At 39.0% G+C, this 17,630-nt stretch overlaps 1 protein-coding gene across 3 annotated transcripts in view; it reads right to left on the bottom strand.

Moving 5' to 3' along the window:
* The window catches only part of st18 (ST18 C2H2C-type zinc finger transcription factor), a 58,158-nt gene extending 41,307 nt beyond the window's left edge, over positions 1–16,851 (bottom strand). The window contains exons 1-2 of one of the 3 annotated variants that reach the window (XM_057322787.1): positions 16,719–16,851; positions 7,683–7,837 (exon numbers count right to left, since the gene is read on the bottom strand). The gene's annotated coding sequence lies outside the window, so the exon portion shown is untranslated. Of the gene's footprint in view, positions 1–1,944; positions 2,251–7,682; positions 7,838–16,718 lie in introns of those variants that run through there. The other 2 variants (XM_057322788.1, XM_057322789.1) reach the window with 2 other exon arrangements.
* Positions 16,852–17,630: the final 779 nt, after the last annotated feature.

Here is a 17,630-nt window from a genome sequence, read left to right as displayed (position 1 = left end):
AATTAAACCCGCAAAATTCATTTGCCTGGATTAACCGAGTGAAGTTTGGTGGTGGACGGGTGCGCGGAAGGGGGGGCTGAGAAAAACAACAGGTAACAAGATGCAACACGGGCAGACAATTATGAGATGAATGCTTAGTTGCGTGTCCACAGATTTATTCGCTATTTTGCCGATTTAATGACTGGCATTGTCGAATGGTGCTTTGGTTTTAAGATTAAAAGTTGCATCTGAATGTTTAATAATGCAACAAAACTACAAATAAAAGAGTTGCATCTTGTGGCGATCAGATGTTTCAAAGAACCAAATGGGTGCGTAACAGGGGGTCAAAAGGTCATGAAGGTTAAAGCAGATGCCACATGACCTTCAGCCTCTATCAGATTTGTAAAGCAGGACGTTAGAGAGCATCCCTGAGGGTGTTTCTGATCATCTGTGAGAGGACCTGAACTCCGGGTGTTAAACAGCACCATGGACAGTTCCTCATGCGCTCACATTAAAAGATAAAACTCCTGCGCGAAGTTTCAATCCCAACATTTAAATTGAACAATACAAGTGTAGAAAATTTCAGTCGGCTTGCTTAGCAACATACAATTTCCTTCAGTTTGACTTAGTACAGTAAAGTTGAAATACATAACGTGGGCTTATGAAAGATCTATTCATTTGAACAATATTTGGATTTTATTGAACAAAATGTATTTTATATATTTGTTTTTTATGGTATCAATTGTTCTGACGTCTCTGTGACGCTTTTAGTTTTAAATAGTCAAAACTGCACATATAAGATCTTGATAAAACATAGTAGAAATGTTTAGTTTGACCAATAAATTACTGGCATATTTATAAACCTTTTGAAAAAATACATAAAATTGAAGAGCTAAAAATGACACATAAACAATATATTAACCAAACCATAGTGTGTGATAGTATTAATAAAATGTAAGCAAAGAAAAATCTTCAGGAAAAAAGGTATTGAAACATTAGTGATAGTAAAAATGTACTGTATGTAAAGTAATAAATATTATAACTTCTTTCCAAGTTGTAGTGAATATGCAAAAGTCAATCAAAAATAAAAAGTACCAATAATAATTTCACCTGTTGACATGGTAACCCCAGCATCAAATGTCAATCAACTAAAGAGTAGAAAACTAGCCGCTTTATAAAGCACTATTCGGTTCAACTATATCACACTGCTTTAGAAAGAATAAACTCACAGAAATCAGTTTCCACACATCAAACTTTCAGAAGTGCGATGTTAAAATGGTTTCGCATTTTAACATCGCACTGTGACATCCCATCAACAAAGATATGAGCTTATATTTCATGGAAACTACACCGAGACCAAATGCTGTAAACGCAACAGCGGAGCGTCACTCCAGCCTGAAGCCAGAAAGTTTGAGATGAAAGATCTCAAGAGCTTCTGTGTGCTCAGCTGCTCCAGCACGAGCCGCAAACAAGCCTTGTGCTAACACGCCTGACACACGCCTAACACGCGTCTAAACCTCCACAGCATGCACAGGGACTTTATTTAGGTAGATGACATCTAAAGCCGTCCGTGTGATGGAAAAATAGGTCATTTGTCTTCAAACAAACCGGTGGAGCGGTGTAATCTGGATTAATACGCTGTCTAAATGTCCTGGCGACGTCTAAAAAAATAAGGATTCAAAAAACTGGTCTTGTTTTAAATATTTATATAAAGATTGCTCAATTTAAAAACACATAAAAAAAGAGAGGCACAAAAAACAAAACAAAACAAAATATACACAATAAAAATTCAAAATGATCATTTTATCAAAACTTTTCTTTCACGCTAGCCTGTCAACACGCATCAACACATCGCCTCAATTTCCACACCGCTCAGTTCGCTACTCAAACGCAACCATACACGGCGACAGCTAGCATCAGTCCCAAAAAAGAAACAAAATAAAACAACCTCAGAAAGCAACCTACTTGACAGCCGCTGAAAGTTAGCAGTGATTCTGCGCTCCCGCTCGGCTGATGCTCTCACGCTGGAGCCGGTGGCTTTTGAAAGGTAGTCCCCAGGAATATGACACACTACGTCTGTGACAGCCCGGAGATAAGCACCTGCGTTCTGCTTTCTGCTACGTCACACCTCTCTATTCACAAGCTCTCAATATGATGCACATTTGCACATCAACAGCAAACCCCCCCCACCACACACACACACACACGCACACACACACACTTCACTCCACACCCACATCCGCAAAACATAAAGACCGGCGCACAGAGGGGAGGAACAAATCCTTTTTTTCCCGTTCTCCACATGCACACACTGATTTATCCCTCTTTCTCCCGCGTGTGCGTGCGGGTACGTGCACGCACGCGCTTGCATTTGCATGGAGTAGTTTTCCTTTAAATGTGAACTTTCGCTGGTATATTGTTGTGATGTGTGTTTGGGCATATGCCCTTCCAAACCCATGCCCCCCCTCTTCAAACCCCACCCACTCCACCCACAATCTCTCTCCTCCCCCCATATCAGTTACCATGCAAATGAGATGGAATGTCAGCCTTCAATAGCAGATGGTCAGAGATGATAACAATGGCTCAACAGACCAGTTCCAATGTCTGCCACTTTATTGCTACGGAAACAACAAGCAGAAGTAGATGTAATGAGAGGTCGGAGCGCTGGTTTTTTTTATTTATTATTTGCACTCAAACTAATATGAATTAGTTGTATATTTTGTATTGTGAGAGGAGCTACGTGCTGCTTTTTAGGCATTGCAATGTGACGGTCTTATGACAGAATCACCGCTGGCTATTCTCAAAGACCGTTTGCAGTTTGATGGTGATTGCTCAACTACATTTTTGTAAGATCTTTGACAAATCTATCAGATAATGACAGGGAAGTGACATTGTGTCGTCTCAAGCAAAAGAAAAACTAGACGCAACTTAGAGGTATCGCAATTATAACGGTATTGACAAAATCATGATATTGTTAATATCGTGCTACACGTGGGATAATATTGTAAATCATTTTTTTAAATCAGGTTAGCACTTTAACATAGCAGGTGGTGGATTTACACCCATTTAACATTTTTCTTACAGTACTTTTTTATGAATTTATGATAACACCATCTTTTTGTAATAATATTGTTATCGTGGCCACGATAATCGCGTAGTGAAAATCTGATATTGTGACAGCTGTATTTGATATTAATCAGTATTTTGACATGTTTTGTTCTAAGGTTGTGGAACTTGAACGTTTCTGCAAAAAAGAGAATTTAATCGCTACAAAACCCCGAGTTACGGTGTTGATTTTAAAATTGTCCCGTAGTGAAAAACACAAAAGTGCTAAATAAAAACCTGGAAACATTTTCTTCTTGTAATTATGGAAAGAAAACTATAAAGAAAGCACACTTCTCATTAAAAGAGAAAGTTCTAGCTTCAATTTGAATTGATATGCACATTTTCTAATTACAAAAAGAAGTTGGAAACAAGGAAAACAGCAAAAAAAAGCTATCCTCAAATATGACTTAAAAATTAAATAAAAATGTATATCTGTATTGTAAATTATTAATTGTTTTTCTTTCAAGTAACACACACACACACACACTTACACGAGGCACACAAATGGCACCCAACCATGGGTTCAGTCTCATCTGGTGACTTTAAGAAGAACAACTATAAAAAGTAAATATATGAGAGACGATTCCATGTACAGGCTGTGACAAAGAAACTAATCACAAGATGTCACCGTCCTCCTTCAACCCACTGACTTCTGTAAATACACAAGCGTGTACACGTATACACCCGTCAACGAGAGCAAATAGTGCGTGAGCCTCTAACAAACACAGGCCAGATTACAATGACAAAGACCGCCACACTTCTGGGGGGGGGCGAGAAGAGGGGGACGCCCATGTCCAAGTCCTCTAAATGAGTGCAAACGCATGAGGGCCCAAAAAACGCTCCCATCTGATGTGTCTCTGCATGTGTGTGTGTGTGTGTGTGTGTGTGTGCATATTCCTGCCAAGTCCCCTCACCCCCCCCTCGCTCAATTCAGAGAAAGCTCATATCTGTTTTGTTCTGTTCTCCAGAGGATAACACGCAAGCACAATGTCCGGCGAGTTTCTCATCAGCCGAGCGTGAATTTTTGAGGAACAGAAACAGAAGGGCGAGTCATTAAAAAAGGTTTGGCCGTTGATCTCGTTGTCGATTTCATTTGAAAGTCTAATGCCGCAACTGCTTTAGGGAGGGTCGACACTTCTTTACGTGCGAGGGGACAGATTGGTCGGACGTACTTACGACATAAAACGACATGTTTCTTTCTTTCCTAATCTCCCGCCACAACATCTACACGCGTCTTATTTGTCTCGGGTGTTCCTGAAGAGCCTCACATCTGAGGAATCTGATTTCGAGAATTTTCGGGTCAAGACGTCGCCAATCTCTCATAATGTGCCGAGACAGCTGGCGTAAGAAAAACATGACGACAAATAAGTATTTAAAGGGGATAAACTTGGTTACAACTGTCTTGATGAATCGAAATCTCATTGGACATGCAACGGAAAAGAAAATCCTTGTTTTGTCATTCAAAGTAATACAGTGTGTATAAACGGTTCTTTCATCAAGGACACTGAATCCACCAACAAGTGAATAAAAGTGCATTCTGGGGTTTTAGATTAAAAAAGTCACAATAGGTGTATATTAGCGGAAAATGAGCACTAAAGTGGGCGAAATGAAATGACATGTCACACAAAGGTCCATATTTTTCAAAGTACACTGCATGTTTGGAGAAAATGTTTGATTGCGTTTATAAAAGTATCACACTGGGTCACACATAATGTCTAAAAGCTTTTTTGCATTAGTCTGCCAATTATGTAAGCAAAGTTAAATGCACTCGGACCCTGTTGTTTATGTGCCTTAGTCAATCCTACACGCTCCATGAGGAATAGCTCTATCCTTTAGATAGAAATGCTTACAGAGTGGCATCTCCTGCGGTATTTCAAAGACCCCTCCAAACATTTGGAGAGCTCAATTACAGGACTCCAATCCAACGTGATGATAAATAAACCACCACAACCAGCACCTATTTCTTGCCGACCTGTAACGCGGCAAAGCATTTACCCCAAAATAAACATGATTTACTCTGCCTCATGTACATTTTAGTCGTATATTCGCACTGTACTTGACCAAACACTGAACGCATCTGAGACCCAGACTTAACGTGCATGCTCAGAAATGTTTTGGATTTTTTGGTATTTTATGAATTATGGAAATTAACCATAAACTTTATGCAATCAAACATCAGAAAAACAAGACCACCAACTAAAAGAATTGATGTTCCAGCATTGAATAACGGAATATGTTTTTGGTTTAATTAAAATTCTAAGTTTAAGATTACAAGTCTTTATTTGGGGGGCCGCAAAGCGATGCGCTCTACAGAAAGGCGCTTTACAACAAAAAAGTTTGAGAAAGTTTGTCGTTTTTAAATTTGTTTCAAACATAAAAAACACTGTACTTGAAATTTTTACTTACGTTCTTCCCACCAAACAAAGGCATGTCCAAATGACGTCTTTTCTACGTCATTGGTGACGTAGAAGAGACGTCCCCTGAGGAGCCAGAATGAAAGTTTTTACAACGTCTTTTTATGACGTCTTCTGAACTTCTGATTTTGATGTTCCGGTGATCTCTATAATTGCATTGAATCAATATCACTTTTGCACCTGCAATTAATGTTGAAATGTATTAATCCACCATTATTGTGATCAGTGTTTGCTTTAGTTGGGCTCTTGACCGTTACATTTCACTTTTAAATTAGGTTTTCTTTGGCCATTGAAACAAAGAGTTAAGATACATTTGTTATGGCAAGGAAGACTAAGCTAAATGAATAAAAAATGTTCTCTTACAATATTTATTTTAAAATGAATATGCTCAGTAATTGTGAGTGTGTTGTATTTATATGCAAATTAATATTGTGGTATGAGGTTACTGCATGTAATGATATGGATAGAAGATTTTCTTAGGAATTACAAACTGTTGAACCGCTTGAAGAATTAGACACACATAGACATGAAGAATCAGTGTATGAAACTCAACAATGGTGACAATCAACAAAAGAAAGCTTCATGCTGCAATGCATGCTGGGTAACATCATAGTACAAAACTCATTCATGACTCCCAGCATGCATTGCAGTTGATCTTTTTATCTGAATTAGTTTGATGATTGTCACCATTGTTGAGTTTCATACATTGATTCCTCATGTCTATGTGTGTCTAATTCATCAAGCTGTTTAATAGTTTGTGAATAATTCCTAAAAAAATCTTACATCCATATCACTGCATACCACAATAATAACTTGCACAAAAATACAACACAATTATGGCTAGTGAGCGTAGTCATTCCATTACAAATATTGTGAACCAACACTAATTATTTATTTAGCTTTGTTTGCTTTGCCACAACAAATGTATCTTAACACATTATCTCAATGGCCAAAGAAAACCTAACTTATAAGAGAAATGTAACGGTCAAGAGCCCAACTAAAGCAAACACTGATCACAATAATGGTGGATTAATACATTTCAACATTAATTGCAGGTGCAATATTGATTCAATGCAATTATAGAGATCACCTGAACATCAAAATCAGAAGTTCAGAAGACGTCATAAAAAGACGTTGTAAAAACTTTCATTCTGGCTCCTCAGGGGACGTCTCTTCTACGTCACCAATGATGTAGAAAAGACGTCATTTGGACATGCCTTTGTTTGGTGGGTTATGTTTAAAACAGAGACGGATTTACAGGTATACCTACCCAAAAATAAAAATTATATAATTTATTCATCCTCGTGTCAGTCACAAACCTATCTATGATTCTTTCGCTCTGTGCAACACAAAAGAAGATAGTTTGAGAAATGTCTCAGTGGTTTTGTGTTCATACAATAGAAGTCAATGGGGTTCAGTGCTGCTCGGTTACCAACATTCTTCAAAATATCTTCTTTTGTATTCTGATGAAGAAAGAAAGTCATTTTAAGGTGAACTATCCCTTTAAATATCATAACATCAAGTAGGTAAACCGCTTAAAACAGAGAGGAGAGCTCCCTCTCTCTACACTTTTTTATGGGTTGCCCCTGAAATGCACGGCTTATGAGATGCCAATCAAGAAACACACCTCAGATTTTGTCATTTGCACGCTGTCAGTGTCCAGTGAGATTGATGCTGTGATGTCACTTCCTGAAGGTCCTTACTCTAGCTATAAATAGCAAAACTCTGTGTGTTTATTATGTCTACATGGCTTTTTATGACAAACGGTAGTGTAAACACTGTTCAATCTTTTGTGTTTTGGGAAAAAATTGGAAAAAAATCATGATCAAACATTTATTTTTCCTTAAAAACAGCCTCCAAACAAGAGTAAGGTATCGCACCCTGCGCCATAATCGCGACAAACTCGGCTTAGCCCAGGTGCAGTAAATTGTCCTAACAAGGCGCATAATAAGTGGAATGGACTCCATCTGTGTCCACTGATAGTGTGTCAAATGGTTTAAAAACACCTGTGAGAGGCTCACCTGTCCACGCTTGCTCTCTCAATCTATGCTAGCGCGTCCCGGGCAAGTTCTAATTATAGGATGCCCACCAATACCTGAAGAACAGCTTGATCGGATTAAAACACTTCACAGCTCAACAGATGTGTGTCAGAGATGTCAAAACGTGCGCGAGTTGTCACCGTACCTTTTGGAATCTATACGATTCTGAAACATACAGGTGCAAGCAGACGTTCTCCAGAAATGTATGCGGTTTGCTGCTGTCCACATTGTTAGCAAGGTGGTCTCCAGCATCGCCTGAAGTGATTATCGATGCCTTCCTAACTAGATCCCTCCGCGGACCTGTGGGCAGAATAGCAGATGTGTGCACACATTTGGGTAACAGAAATGCGATGGCAGTTTATCCACAGTTGCAGTGCGAGAGGTCCCATTCTTTGCCCAAAATAACCAATACGACTGCGACATTTTGACACTTTATAAAGACGTTGTGCTAAATAATCATGATTTACATGAAATCATGGAAATCAAAAATCATTACTTGGCATGTCCAATGGTCTTTAGCTTCAAAATGTAGTAAGCTACCATGCTCTCTACTGACTACATAGGGAGCTGCTAAAACAAGTGTCTGATGTGGGGCGGTCTTTATAGACAACAACTACACATCCTCACACAAAGTGCACGCAAACTCACGACTGATTTTGACATCAACATGTTTGACTGCTAACGATGGGATGCTATAATATGCATGGAAATACAAAGCACACGCAATGCATTCTGGGATTGCCAAAAAGGCATCTTGGCATAATTTAGTTGCCAGACTGTTAAAATGGCCATCGTGTCAGAAGAGCACGTATGGTGTCTGTAATCGGCGTATTGGTACAGAGCTTACTGCTTTTTTTTAACAATTTACCAACACTTTGTGAGACCAAGGCTATTCAAGTTTACTAAACTAAAACTATTAAAACACTTTTGTTGATTGAAATCAAATAGAGTATCAGCCTTAATATTCCTTTAAAAAGTGAAACTAAACAAAGTACTCCATCAAAGAGCATTTGCGACATTTCTTAAACTTAGTACTTTAAAAAGTACTCTTTAAAAAACGGAAACTTATGAAAGAAATTCAATTACAAGCCCAATTTAATAAAAATAAATTCAACTTATAAAGCAATATACAAAATAAACACATATGGGCTCTATTGTACACCCGGCGTAACGCGGCGCAAGGCGCGGCGCAAGTGGTTTTGCTAGTTTCCGCCCGACGCAGTTCTCATTCTTCAGTCTTTGCTCTTGCAAATTCCGCCGTGTAAGTAGCGAATCCGCCAACTGGCTCTTAAAGGGAATGAGAGATGAGACTCTGATTGGTTAACTGCACATTACGCCCCAAAAACACCCATTACTCATTAAGAGAATCGGGACGACCCGTTTAGACCATGCGCGCCGACCGTTTTCCCGTCGTTAATTTAGCAAAAGTGGATTCGGACACGCCCTGAGTGCACCTGCGTCGTGCGCTTTAAACCATGCGCTTAGATCGTGAAAATAATAATATATCATATAATGTCAAAAGTACATAAAAATGATAAGTATTAAACTTGAAATTAATACGCAACCTAAAAATATAAAAATAAAAGCAAGCTCAAAATATGAATAAAACTGAAAACAAACCTATAATGTGTGGGACAAGGTATTATCACATGATCAAAATGTATATGATCTTACACGTAAAATGCATTTCGAACGAATCTAAAACAAATGGAAGTGAAACAAAACAGAAGTGAATGTCGACACAGCGGACGTCAAGGATTACGGAATGTAAATGAGAATACTTTGATGTTGACTGTGTGGGATGGGATAAGATTTTCTTCACTGTGGGATTTATTTGACTGCTTCTTAAACTTTGCAATAACAGAGGTTAATCTGTCACATTCGAACACACGAATCATCCCAAACCCTATTGTACGACATTTTTAATTCACCCCGTTCTTCCGAACATCCGCTTTAATATTTTAGGACTAAAAACCCAGAGAAACTCTTCCGAGAACTGTCTCTCCATCACGCCGAGACGTGTCTTTAATACTAGAGTGTCTACGGCGGTTGGTGCGTGCTATTCAGTGCCACACTCGAGAGTCCAAATAACCTCTTATTAATGTGGATGACAATGTTTTGATTGCATCCAATATGGCACAGTGAATCAGCATGCAAATGCCCTTTGAGCAAAACAAAGACATTGATTATGAGGTAAGTTTCTTCGGCACAAGTAGCTCGCTCGGTGTGATTAATCGGCCCGTGCCATTGATTTCCCTTTGTTTAGATCTTTGCTAACTTTTCAGGAGATACAATTATAATTTGTTCGCTAACAATAAATCCAATCTAGCGTACTCAAAGAAAACCTTAATAAGGTCTTTCATGTTATTTGTCCTTTCAACGGCCAACTGAATGCATCTGAAGAGAGCGGGAAAAAAGCAGGTCGGTCTCCTGACAGGCTTGATTTGTTTGTTTGAAATGCGTTTCAACAGTATCGCCAAACAGAATGGAGCCTAATACGGGGAAAACTAGACGGACGGAAGTGACTGCAGATGTTGGGAAGGAAATACAATGGCGCGAGACGAGATGGCAAGAGATTTCACCTGTTTGTTCAGATCGTCAGGTTTACGCAGCGACACGACAAAAGCCAAAGATACATCAGCGTTGTGACGATACATTGTTCTGTTAGTATTTGCAAGTCAAATGCTCGTGTCGATTCAAAGTACGCCATCAAAGAGCATTTGCGACGTTTCTCAGATTTACTACTTTGAAAAGTCTCCCCCGCCAGATACAGACTCTCCGACTTCGCGCATCATCTCTCCAAGACACTGATAATATGATTTCGGTGTTCCTTTTTTCTCTTTCTGTTTTTTTTTCTGCTGTTGAGAAACAAACTGGATTATAAACAGATCACTACATAAACAGCTTTCTAAAAGGAGCCAGCTATTTTAAAAGAGGCTGAAGGAATGCAAAGAGGGATTTAAATTTTAATTTGAATTTACTCCAGCAAGTGAAAGGTTCTTTTCAGAGGGGATTTTAGCGAAGATGATGGTATTTAAAAGTGATAAACAAGCATCTAAACCTCCGGTAAAACGCAGACGTTTCTGCTTCTTTCGAACGTACAGGCGAGAAAGGGCTTGCTGTGGTCACAGCTGTCAACCCACGACCACGAGAAATATAAACTGAAGAGCATCGCACGCAAAAGTGCTGCAGGTTTCAGCGTTCGCCAGATTCTGATGCTGGAGGTTGATGGTTTTCTGTATTGTGAGGAACGAAAAGTCATTTTGTGGTTCATCTGTGCCTCAGAGCTCAAGAGATTAACATGAGCGTCATGCTAATATTTGACAATATATTGACACATAGAAGCATTTCTATAAATGACATAAATAGTGGAAATAAATATATATGGATGTCATCCCCGTTGAAAAAACCAGCATATGCTGGTTTGGTATGTTTTGATTCTGGTTTGTGCTGGTTTAAGCTGGTCAAACCAGCATCAAAACACACCTAACCCAGCATATGGTTTTTTTCAACGGGGATTTCAGAATCTGAAGTCAATACAGAAAAAGTACAAACGATTTCAATTGTTCCTTCTAGACAGCAATGGGATTAAATGGAGAGCAAACGGAAACTCAGATATTTCTCCTGAGAAAAAGAGCCAGAAATTTCACAACTGTCTCAACAGTTTCATAAACTGAGCTCAGATTTGTCAAGTCCGTAACAAAAAGTCAAGATCTCAATAAGAACTTAAACATTTCTCATCAAAGGTATACAAGCAGCATGGTAATCTATATTTATTTTATAGTTTTATACTCAAAGGTGATACTGAAATGAGACCTCCATCAAATCTCCCAACCTATGAAAGAGCAACATCTCTGCAATAAAACCTTTATAAATAAATGTGGTCATCCCACTCTCTCTCTCTCTCTCTCTCTCTCTCTCTCTCAGTAAACAACATTGTGTTTCACTACAGTCTGAAGTATCACTAATCTTGAGACACAGACATTATATCCACAAAGCAAAAACGCCCGGCTTTACCGCACGCCGGTCATACGTGTCCTAAATCCTGGGTACACTAAACCGTGGTGTACACACAACACACAAACAAAAAGTTACATCATGCTGTTGCGCGGTTAATCCCATCAAGGCCAGTCTTTATAGGTTCGCTATCTTCTGCGAACGCCGCCAAAAGTGGCAAGTGAACCATTGAACAAGAGTCAAAAAGAACGATTACAGAACCAGGACTGGATACGATTTCACACCGCTGAACGGCTCAATCACGTCTTCCAAACAGGCTCAAAACTGCAGAAACACTGTAGGGCATGACTTTCCTCCGGTTTGCTAAATATTTCACTATGAACAACATGGAACTTTTCAGTTAGAAAACTGGATTGTGCTGGTACCAGTAATTCACTGTATGAGAGAATTTATATAAAAAATAATTATTAAAACTGCAAGATTTTAGTTCAAAATAAACATCAAACTGTTTCGGATTTATTTTGGTAAGCTTAAAAATGATTGAAATTGAGCTGTCAGGTTTGACTTCATGGGAAATGTTAGCTTTTACGTCGTATGATTTGAACATACGTAAACGTACACACTTCACCTCAAATATTATGAATGAATAACAAAAAGAAATGCCTAGCCAACAAAAACTGACCTATGACCCCAACGCTATACGCCAAGTCTTATTGTGTTTCCACAATAAAAGTTTAAAGTGTGGCAAAAAGTCAATTTACCATCCTGTTTATTAAACGCTCCGAAATTATCTTTTCCTGACAGAACAAGGTTTGTCTGCTCTCACTTTTGCCATCCATTCCTGGATTGAGCCAGGCGACTCTCCCGAACGCAGCGTTTGGAACAATTGTAAATGCATGGTGATGCCAGTGACTGGAGCATTGTCTCAAGGGACAGCCAGTTTCAATAGGCTCGGAAAGGCAATCCAAAAGGTGCAGATGACAATGGCTTTGTTGCTATTTATGCAGAGCAGATAGCCAGGCATTGAAACGGGCCTCCCCGGAGCCGCTAGAAAGACCTCCGAGAAACGTAACCAGGTGAAAGGAGAGACATATGTGCGCTGGATCCAGAGAACTGAGAACGGAAGCCAACGTACTGAAAGAATACGAAGAAAATAAAGAAAGATGGACTACAGTTCGTTCATAATATTGACAGTGACGGTGAGACAAAATTAAGCACACTTGTGAATATTGTGGTGTCGTTTTTTGGGGTGCATGAGATATTTTTATAGGGCAGAATTTGAGACTAAAGTCTAATTTATTGCCATAAAGCCGTTAAACACACATGTATATTTATGTATAGACACATACTTTAAACATACATGCCCATGCAAAAAATCACAGATGAGATCTCTTTAATATCTCAATTATTTCTTCTTTACATCAGTGAGATTAAACAAAGATATTCTCTCATGTGCGTCTCAGATATTTCTCATGAGAGTCAGAAATGTGACAAATGTGTGTGTCATGAGCGTTTGACAAGAGACGTCAACAGTGTGTCAAACTGAGCTCAGATTCGTCTCGTCCGCAATCAAAAGTCAATATTATTGAAGATCTCAATATCAACTCAAACATTTCTCATCACATGAGAAAAACTTAATTTTGCAGCAGTTTTGCCAGTAACTTACTGTAGATTTGATTACTACCTATTATTTTATTTTATTTGAGTTAAGCTTTACTTTAATCAGAATGAACACTTTGACTTTTGATATTCAAAATGAGCAAGAAGAGACTGGTCTCATTGCACTGCAAAAAATGACATTATTCCAAAGCATTTTTGTTTTGTTTTCTAGTAAAAATATTTAAAAACTTCATAAATTACGATACATTTACATAACAAGAAAAGAAACCCAAGATATTTAGAAAATATAAGAACTAGGTAAGTTTATGTTTAAAACAAAATTGTAAACTAAATCTACAGTAAGTTACTGGCAAACCTGCTGCAAAACTAAAGCAAAGTTTTACAGCGTGGATTATTTCACGTCTACAATCTACGTTCATTTCACACCTCCATGCTCTTTCTGTATTGTAACAATTGTCTCGTCTCTTAAGCAATTTTAGGAGAAACATCTGACACACAACCGAGAAATCTGTCTCCATCAAAAATCTAATGTGTGTTTAAGTATACATCTATATAAACAACAGTACGTGAAATCATTGTCATAACTGTAACACACTTTCATTGTTAAGCCTCAGGAAACGCTCAACTATTTGCCACTTGCCAGTTGGCATCCGCGCTGACGTTAATACAAAACAACTGGAATAAAAGGCAAAGTGGTAAACAGCACCGCTGACTGAATAAATGTTTCCTCATAAACATATATCATCAACACCATCATACTTTTATGTTCATAACCATCCACACATTCATCCATCTGCGATGATGAATCCGCTTGATCTAGCGATATTGTCGGTCTTGACGCTGGCAAAAGTGCTCTATAATTATCGCTCTCAGCACCAGACTGAGACAAATAAAAGTTACATCGCAGCTGCATTACCATGTGAATGCGGCTTACGGAAGCGCGCTCGGTAAACTGCTCCACCTGGCTCGCGACACGCGTCCTTGTCACAAAGTCCACCCACCATACTGGCTTCCGCTGAAAGGCCTCCCAGGGGACTTCAGTGACCATTCACACTGTTTTCTCTTTCCCCAAGCACCTGTGACTGTTTTTGTGTTTTTCCATTTTTTTCCGCCTTTGTCTGTCTCTCTCTCTCTCTCTTGGCAGGGCTCTATCATTAGGGAAACACTTTCTTTCAAAAGGAACTCTCGCCGCTAACAATGCTGTTTACGGCGGGAGGCAGGCCTACCGGCGCATCCAAAAAACACGCATTGGTTAAAACGACGGACGCGATAGCAAAAGGTGCGATGCGACGGTCATCTCTCGCCTTTCCCGGCCGGCTCGCAGGTGCAGTTGGAAAGACTCGCATCCTCTGCGCTTCCGAAGGCTCATCCGGATTCTCCATGGTGTTGGACCTTGGAGAGCCGCTTTGCCATTTTCCAAAGGAGTTTGGCACAATGGCTTTGTCCTCTCTTTTCATTGTGTTCTGTAAAACACATTTACAGCATGACTCTCCAGGTTTATCCCTCTTGTGAGCCATCTAACCCCTTTCTCTTTCTCCTGCCACTAAAGCGACGCTCATCTCGCCAAACTAAAGTAAAAGAGAATCATGCGATTGTGCGTGCGTGCTGTTTTTCTCCTCGGCAGAGTTTCACCTTGTTTTTTTTTTTTTATTGACCTTCTCGCAGCTTTTCGATTGACACGCAAGTAACAAACCGCTGGCTGAACACGTCATGCCCGAATTTGGCCGCAGACGGAAAAACAGAGGCGAGCAAAATAAATATGCAGATTAAAAAGTAAACATTCTCGAAGAGAGGCAAAAACAACCACATTTTCATATTTAATCCAACTTAGCAGAAACAAAAATAACACATTATGCCCTAATTGGGCGCCGTGTAGTCCACAAATACTATTACAAGGCCGATCAGGATTAGCTCTGCTACATACCTAGTTATCTATTTCCGAGTGCCAAGACTGCAAGCAGTGGGCAACTAAATTTCAAAAGCTGGCAAATCCAGTTGTCTCCTAAATACAGAAAGTACTTAAATCCGGAGCGAACACAAGAGAAAGAGGGATAAAGGGTACTCTGCATATCACCAAAAAGCTTGTGCACTTTGCAGAATCACTGGGTAGGTTAAACAAATATGCTAAGCAGACATCAAAACAATCCTTTGATCTGCAGCCTAGTTTCCAGAGCAATGCCTGGGCTCCTGTTGTAAATAACTTGTATAAATCTGTACCATTCGCCTGCAGGTAATTTGAGGGGGGAAAAGTGCCAGGAACGCACCAGGAAACACTTTGGATTTAGTCGGAGCGATCAGATAAAAAGCGTGCAAGTTATTTAGGATGCAGGATTGAGAACTTTAAGTGACAGATACAAGTGCATATTACATTACCAGTCAAATGTTTGGACACATTTTGAAATGTTAATAAAGGTATTAAAGGTATCAAATAACGTCAAAGGAAGTATGAGAATGTTTTAAAGTCACCATGAAATCAAAACTTATTATTCTCATTTTTTATAGAATATTGTAACATTATTTGTCTACTTTATTATTTTCTAACATTGACGCGTCCTCATCTTCTAAATCAAAAACATAAACCTCCCTGACCTCTTCCTGAGTTACGACGTGAGGGCGGAGCTATCAGGGATTCATTTCGGACCCTCCCCTCCGGCAGCGTGTCACTGAAAAGATTCAAATCTGCCTCGGTTTTGTTAGCAACACCCAACGATCCAATCGGAAATCAAGTCCCGTCTACATTTTTCCACATTTAATTCGGATGTGTGTCATTATAGGGGAAATAGACAACTGCATCGTCCATTTCATGTTGACTTTAAGACAACATGTTATTTGTTAGTTTCCAGGACAGGGATTAGCTTAAGCCAACACTAGGCCTTAGTTAAATGAGGATATTTTAGTCGTTTTGAAAAACATGCTTTACCAAAAACATTACTGTGTGCATCTTGAGACAAAAACAAGCGCACTGATATACTTTATTAAGATATGCGAATGCAATTTGATTTCGATCAAGACACTTGGACTAGACTTAAGCCCTGTCCAGAAACCGGCCCTTTATGTTCAAAGGAAACAAAAGGTCCGAAACGGTTTTGCTTCGTCTTTTTTCTCGACAATAACAAAAATGACGGTCTATAAGCAAATGGAGCAAACCATTACAACACGGGGGTGAATAACAATATAACACGAGTAACACCAAACCAAACATCTTTTCTTGATGTACATACACTTCTAAAATAAGATTTGATCAAGCGTTTATGCCTTTAATATCTTATAAATGAATTAGTCAAACCATGGCTCTATAATCCAGCGCCCCAATTGCACAAACTTCAAAAAGAATATGAACGTATCTTAGACTCTTTGTAGAGACAATTTTTTATTCAATCTACTATACAAATATTAAAATAATCATATATTTGAGCTGTGTCTAGATATCCGTTGTCTAGATTTCAGGTCTGCACACTCATTCTCTTAACATTCTCTCAATTTTAGTTGTAATAATGAAGTCATTCAAGTCTTTTAAAAACAGACAAACGTACATTTACCGTGTCCAAACTTTAGACTGGTGCTGTACATGTTTACCCAATAAATAACAGTGTGGTTTACATACCTCGGACAGGCCGGCCAGGTCGAGCTCTGGGAAAAACATTGTCAAACTTTACACAAAAGAGGCTTGAGAAATCTGAATGCAGGAAAGCTACGCAACTTGCTGACTAACTTTGTCCTCTGTTTTGATGGCGAACACAATAGAAAACGCTGTCCATTGAAATCAGGCGAGGCGGCAGTGGAACAGCACTGAGGGCACAGCCGCACTGGCACTGAGCGACACCACACACGCTCTCACTCACTCGCCCCCCAACAGAAAAACTTTTGTGCCTCGCTGTCATCCTGACAAGAAGTTTGTCTTTTGCCACTCGTTTTTTTTTTTGTACAGTTGTGCTTTTGATTGGAACAGCTGGCGTTTCTCGGCTTCTGTTTCCGCTCAGTTCAAACAAATATAAATGCTCTACCGTCTGCTGGAAATCTGAGGTTTAGAGTGTATAAAATGGCTCACTTTTTAACCTGATGAGGAAATTAAAGCTTGATGTAACTTCAAAAATCTTTTCCTAAAAGGTTAGTTTGTATTTGTTTGTTTGTTTACTTTTTTCGTAAACCTTTTTAAAGGTATAGTACACCCAAAAATAAAAAGTTCTGTCATCATTTATTCTCCCTCGTATTGTTCAAAGCCTGTATATGACATCTTCCGTGGTACACAAAAGAAGACATTTTGAGAAATGTCTCTGTGGTTGATTGGTCCTCAACGTTCTTCAAAATATCTTCTTTTGTGTTCTGCCGAGTAAAAAAAAAGAAAAACTGAAAAAAATCATATATGTTTGAAATGACGTTACTTTTAGTTTGGGGTAAACTGTCCCTTTAAATCATCTTTATGCTTCACACATTTATTGTGAAACATCAGTGCAAAACCGATCAGTTCACTAATGTCTATAAAGTCTTTTTGGTATTTGCTTACTAATTTGCATAA

Source organism: Triplophysa rosa, linkage group LG23 (genome assembly GCF_024868665.1).
Source record: "Triplophysa rosa linkage group LG23, Trosa_1v2, whole genome shotgun sequence".
In the NCBI taxonomy this organism is placed as follows: domain Eukaryota; kingdom Metazoa; phylum Chordata; class Actinopteri; order Cypriniformes; family Nemacheilidae; genus Triplophysa; species Triplophysa rosa.
Note: the sequence above shows the minus strand (reverse complement) of the source record. Positions and strands in the feature narration are given on the sequence as shown.